General features: G+C 38.2%; 1 long non-coding RNA gene across 1 annotated transcript; it reads right to left on the bottom strand.

Moving 5' to 3' along the window:
- Positions 1 to 338: 338 nt before the first annotated feature.
- Positions 339 to 5,099, bottom strand: LOC127466960 (uncharacterized). The gene is made up of 2 exons (XR_007902903.1): positions 4,893 to 5,099; positions 339 to 2,683 (listed from the first exon to the last, which is right to left on the bottom strand). It is a non-coding gene; the product is annotated as an uncharacterized LOC127466960 (long non-coding RNA).
- Between the last annotated feature and the right edge of the window lie 1,656 nt (positions 5,100 to 6,755).

Consider the following 6,755-nt stretch of genomic DNA (forward strand, 5'->3'; position numbering starts at 1 on the left):
AAAGTATTCCTAAAACCAACATGAACATTCACAAGGAATGACTACCATCAGCCACATTGGGCCCCAACCAGAGGTCTTTTAATAATAAAATTATGTTTAAGATTTCTTCCTACTATGCTAGAAAAGGTGTTGCCAGTACCGGATCTGGCCTTCAGAAAAAAACAGTAGTGATCTTGCATCTGCTTCTTATTGAGTGATTGCATACCACTTCTTTATGTGTCTTTTTAAATGCATATTTGAAGCTCTTCTGAATAGGAATTTTCTTAATACTGTAGTACAGTATGATTCTTCTCTAAGTTGATGCACTGCTAAAAATAATAAAAGGAGACAATTCTGCCTTATGGGACAAGGCTGGATGTTTATTTTTTCTTTCTGTACAATGTTTTTCCTTTGTTCTTTGCTCTGGACTCTTATACTGTATCCTGAACTCATTGCAATACAAAACTAACATGATATTTGCTCTTATCCAAGATAAATATTCATTGTTTCAATTACTTTGGTGCAGAAATAGTAAATAGAATAGTGAGTAGGAACATCTGGAGCAGTTTTTGGACCAAATTTCCAAATTACTGCAGAAATTTGACCTGTATATTCTAAACTTGCCTGTGTCCCTTGTATTTTAAACAGGACTTATGCCAGGTCTCTGTGAAGGTGAGACAATCCATCTCAACAGGACTGACCCACTGGGAAATAGAAGATTACTTTAATCACTTTAGGTTATCAGGAGACGTTATAATAAAAGATGCACTTTCCTGATTATACATTCTTGTCAGAAACACCAGGAGAGTGACTGAGTTTTGTGTGGCTTGCATATCTGCTTTAAGGCTGCTGTGACAGCAAAACTTGGCAGAATTAAATATGAATCTTTGCATGTGGTTTCTATAAATCCGACATTTTCCACTTTGCAATCCAGAAAAGATGATTGAGCAGATGGTAATGCAAGCCACTGGATTTATGTAATTTTTTTCTAAAAGTGGGAGTTTTCACTCTCAAGAGCAGCTTATATATGAGGGATTGAAAAGGCTGAATACTAATTTTTTTGGCAGAGCACCATGCTCACATAACCTAGGTACACAAATACTAGTTATAAATAAGCTGACTGTAGGAGGTACAGAAAACAAATTCTTTCTGTGTCAATGAATTATGTCTCAGTCAACTTCAGCTATATATATACCTATTTGTGTACAATATTTTAATCCATTTATAAAACAAAGAACTAAGTTCTGCATTTAAGTAATCTAAATAGAATATGTTAAAACCAAAAAAATCTAAGAAGTAGGATGCATGAAGCATGAGCAAAGACATAATAACGACCGCATTTTTATTTTAAGAATTCTTCTCAGGAGTTGCTGTAATCAGTGACTCAATGCATAACTTATTAATAATGCTTCATAAGACGCTCTTTCAGCAGGTTTTCAACTTTCCTACTGGGGCCCCATGTGAACTAAAAACAAAGCCCTGCATTTTATTATTGCTCTGTTATTCTTCCAAGATTTCCCTGAAGGTTGAAGTCTCTCTGCTCTGCCTGGGAACTGTGCACAGACCAAGGGTATTCCACAGTGTTTTCAATGACTGTGCTTTCACTGTCACTGGATGATCCTTTTTGTCACAGGATTTTTCCAGGGTATCTGTCATGCTTATCCAAGATTTCCAGTCAAAAATACTGTATTAACCTCACCATAAGGCCATAGAAGGAAAATCCGTCTCTTCTACTGTCAGGCACAACAGCATTGATGTTGAGTGTCTATTCATGGTCAGGAACTTTTGTAGCCAGCAGGGAGCAAGAAGATCTTCCAGGAAGCAATTTGGCCATTTAAGGCTAGAGTGACCTTCCAGCAGTGCCTTTTACTCATGCTTTAACAGAGAGGATCCTCGGGCATTGTGTATCCCACCAGAATCCATGTTTTAACATGTCTGTCACATGTCCTGTGTTGACAGTCTTGCTGCAGATGGACTTCTGTGTCCTATGAGAGCTAACCAGCCTTTGCATAGACACAGTGAGCTGTGAAGAACAGTACTTAGGACCAGAATCCTAGACATAAAAATTCTCCAGAAGGGATTGTCTTTATTTGCAGCTCATACAGAGCTGAGCACATTTTTGGCTCCTTGCATGAACAATAATTCTTAATAACAGCACTGTCTGCAGGCCAGAAGTGCTCTGATTCATCTCAGCTTGTAATTCTGGAGTCTGTATTAATGTTTCTTCATCTGCTTTTTTCTGAATGGACTCTGCATACTTTCATACCAATCAGGGCATGATTTTTATTCTTTTTTTAATTGTGGCTTCCAGCCTTCTCTACCCTTTATAAATGCTTTTAAAATTTCTCTGCTTGATGCTGCAAATCTCCAATACACTAAAATGCCCACTAGCCTTGGAATGTATCCTGGTAGTGCTTCTCGGCACAAATCGTTGCAGAGCACTCTCTGGACTGCAGCAGTCTCCTGAAGACTGTTGACAATTGCAAGAGCTTCATGATTCACTTCTACCATTCTCATGAATTTCCCCGTACAATCATTAAAATTCTTGAATGGGTAGAATATTATTATACCTTTGTAATCACAGGTAGATCATTTAAATGAAGGGCACAGTTCTTTCCTTTGCCATCAAAAATATGCCTGTTGCCTATTACCTCTGAAAGTTCCTCCTCCCCTTCAGCCTTTGCTCAGAGTCCACATTTCTGATCTGTAGCAGATGGAAGAAAATGATTAAGCTTACACATAAGGACCAGATCCTGCAGTCCTAGCTCCTTTCTTATTCTGGCAAATTTCCCATTGATTTCAGTGCCAGAGTAATAAACGTAGAAGGACAGCTGGATCTGTAGCAAGATATTATTGTCAGCTTCCTCTATATTTCTCAGAATATTTTTCACAGACTGATTACTGAGATGTAGGGAAGTATATTTTCCCTACCCAATGCCTTGTTTGTATTCACTATGTCTAATGAGATTCCACTGTGCCAAAGTAGTGCATTTTAAATTTAACATGCAAATTGTAATTCATAATTGCTACATTGCAAAGGGGGCAACATCATCTAAAAGACTTGACATTATTCATCTGGTATAGGTGAATCCTCTTTCCTGGGGACTATCTGTGGTAAATCCTTTAACTATTTTGTCCTTCTGTTTCAAGATATTTTCTGAATATCTGGGTAAAATGAACTTTGCAGGTAATAAGCAGCACTGTGAATACCATAAAACATATATAGATCACATTGGGCACCCTTTGGAACATAGTTTACATCAAAGAATAATCAGAGTGAATCATTCCACATGGACTTACCTGCTTTGTTTCCAGGGCCTAATAAACAATTCAAGTGAGTCATTATTTTAACATTGTATACCTTTCCTGTTTATAAGCAGTAGCGAGAACAATCTGGAAATTATTTCAGAAGGCATTTTAATTTTTGCAAATCATACTCTGAGGCTTTGTCTTCTACAACATGCACTTTCCTCATACTGCAGATAGTTTGGGGAATTGGGTTTTCTTTTACATTTCATTCTAAACACTTGGGGACAGAACTTTTGTTAAATTTCTGCATTTAAATAAGGAATGACAGCATATCCATAAAAAAATATGCATTTGCTATGTATAAATCATGACAATCCAAATAAACTCAGTAGAAGGGTGATCCCATGGTTAGTTATTCGGGCAGAGTTACCTTCTCTGTCCATGTGTTTCCTACACAACTTTGAAAATCTAAGCTTGATCCTACCTCCCTTTTACTTACTTAATGGAAGTATCTAATTTTTTAGGCTCTCTTTGTTATCAATGGAGAAAAATAAGCAACTCCAATGTGCCTGCCCATTATCTGTATTCACCCTTGAGATGGGATGGGATTGAGCAGGACTCAGCTTTTTGATTGGAATAGGTGTATAACAGCTTTTGAAAGCCTGGCCCTTATTTTCTCTGTGTCTCTTCTTAATTTTTAAAACAGAAATAACTTTAAAACTCTCCCAAGATATCCGAAGAAATCATTAACAATGTATCAATGAACTGAAATCAATGAAGTGTGAGAAGACCAGTCAACAGTTTCTTTACACAGTCTTAAGACTGGTAAATAAGACAGAGGATTTCAACACAGACATAGTAATGGCAAGAATTTAGCACCCACACTTTAAGAGCATGGAAAGATCTAGCAATATAAAACTTACTGTGACTGGTCTGGGCATAACTGTTGTAGATTGAATGTAAATGAAATAGCTTAAGTAAGTTTGACTGAGGGCCAAGCATTTCTCCGAGAGGCAAAATAAGAGGATTAAGTCACTGTAACAGTCTCCCTGCTCTTGTGTATATTACCCAGGACTTACTCACAAGCATGTAATTTTATTCTACTCTAAAGCCAAAGTTTCTATCATAGTTTTTTTTGTGAAATCATTGACCTGATTTTGCAATCAGAAGAACACAGGGTTTTTCTACTTGCTCATGGTATTATTTAATGTTATGATTCACCATTTGTATATAGTGTTATGTGTAGTTATGGTTTCCACCACAGTGTGTGCAGATGCACTCACTGGTCTGCAGTTTTCCAGATTACAGCCCCCTGAAACCCAGAGGAGTTTCATTCCCTATAGGGTAGAAATGCTTGTGAGAGACAGAAATAAGAGGAAATAACAAAAAGAAAGTTGGATTAATATTAACCTCTATAGGAACAATCAGCAGGTAAATAATGAGGATGGGTAAACAGGTTGTAATAAAACAGTGAGATGAAACTAAGTAAAAGATAATCGTAGCTGAAAACCTTGAAACTTTTCCTAATAGTAAGCTTTCTTGCTCTAGCAGTAGTCTTCTGAAGGAGTCAGTGGAAACATTACCAGCTGAATCAATTTGGAAAAGAATGAAAAAGGTGTGAGTACAGGAGAAATCTCCCACTAGAAATAAATAAGTGTGTTTACCTTCCATTTCTTTTCTTCGTTATGCAGCTGAGGGATGTCTGAGAAGTCGGAAAAAATATAAATTGGGAGAGAGAGATACAGGTTTGATTCCCAGGCTTGCTACAGATTTTCTGTGAGAACTTGACTAAATCACTAAAGTTCTCATTTAGAGCTGACTGGGAAATGAATTTCACTACTATGTAGAATGTCAAGGTTCAGGGAGGGGAAAAAAAAAGTTGTCCTTAACCAAGATGAACTTTGGCATAATGCACCGCAATGAAATTCTGTGGGAATAAGAAAGGCGATGACCTCCCATTCCCTTGCTACTGCTCAGCTCCCTGGGTGTTTACTTGGCAACCAGATGGAGTCAGAGCACTGAGGCATCCTTCCAGCAGGTGCAGTTTGTTGTTACAATGTTTCCTCTATTGCAATCCGGTTAAAGCAGAAATAAAAACAGGTACCCACAGGGTTATCTGCTCAGCCTAGTCTCTGCTTGCTCTGCAACAGCTCCTCTGACTTTCTTATGTACTTGGCTGGTGCAGAACGAGCTCTTCCCTGTTACTGGCTCTGGGAGGGCCACTTCAGTGAAGACTGGTTGGGGCTTTGTTGGCTGCTAAGAGAAGAGGGAGAGCAATATCATTTACATTTGCAGCTTTGCTCCCTTCTGACTTTGTACCACTGGGAAACTCTGTATCCACAGCAGCTGCCAGGATAAGGATAACTGCAGCATTAGAACTCTCACTGAGTTCCTTTGTGGAACAACGTAGAGTTGTCATATAGAAAACCCACACCATGATCTGTTTCTTTGGTAATGAGGATCCAACACATTTCCCCACTACTTGCACTGTCACAGTTGCTGGGTTTTCGCTGCCTTATGGGCAATCTGTGAAATGAATGCTTCTCGCAGGCTGCAGTCACTTGCTCAACAAACAACCACTAAACATTTTGCTGCCTCAGGCAACCAGGGTTTGACTGATACGTGGGAACTGGCTCTGGCTTCTTGTGCCTCTGTTTGCTGTTCCAAACTCTTCAGGTTCCTTGTTCACTGCTGTTTGCTGTCTGAGATGTCTCTCAGCAGAGAGTCCAGATAAAGCAGGTGTGAGGAAAAGGAACAAAGAAACAGATAGTACTTAGAATTAGATTAACCCTCCAGCCTCCTGCAAGACAATGGCATTTTTTGTACATGCCATTTGCTTTAACCGGCCTGTGCTCAGTTGGAGGCAACCCACAATGACAACATTGCTATCAGTGACTGTGCTTGTATAACAGGGATTATTTTATACCCTGGAAATGGCATAAATCTATTCATTTGTCAATACTAAATCCTATGACCTATTTGGCTTAATATAGATATATTATTAGACTGCAAAATTTCTCTAAGAAGATCACCTACTACTGGAAACTAGCAACATGTGAAGAGATTTATAGTTAGCTATATAATGTAATCCCCTGTTTATTATCTATAAGATTTTAACAATTGTTGTGCCCAGAATTCTCATGTGCAAAGAGGTGATATCACATTATGGGATATGTTCCAATGACATGACACAGTCTTGGTCTCTGTATAAGTAGGCAGGACAAAGAATGAAAGAAGTGTTTGCTGGTGCAAAGATGAGTGACAACACAGTAAGTGACAGCATATTTGACATGGGAAACAGATAAATCTTATCTCAGTGCTTTTAAACCAAGTACTTCTTCTGTTCCAGTCTCATTTAAGTATTTCATTCAGCTGTGTTCAAGCAGGTTTTACACATGCATAATATATATAGCTGCCAGCAACAAAGGTGACCTGCAAAAAGAATTCTTAATATCTTACTGTAGTGAGCTATATGTGTAAATTAACCCTGAAATTAAATCTGTAAATGACTAGCTAAAGTTCTCACC

The sequence above is a fragment of the Manacus candei genome, unplaced genomic scaffold (genome assembly GCF_025592945.1).
Source record: "Manacus candei isolate 608988 ecotype Guabito, Panama unplaced genomic scaffold, ASM2559294v1 h1tg000011l, whole genome shotgun sequence".
Classification (NCBI taxonomy): domain Eukaryota; kingdom Metazoa; phylum Chordata; class Aves; order Passeriformes; family Pipridae; genus Manacus; species Manacus candei.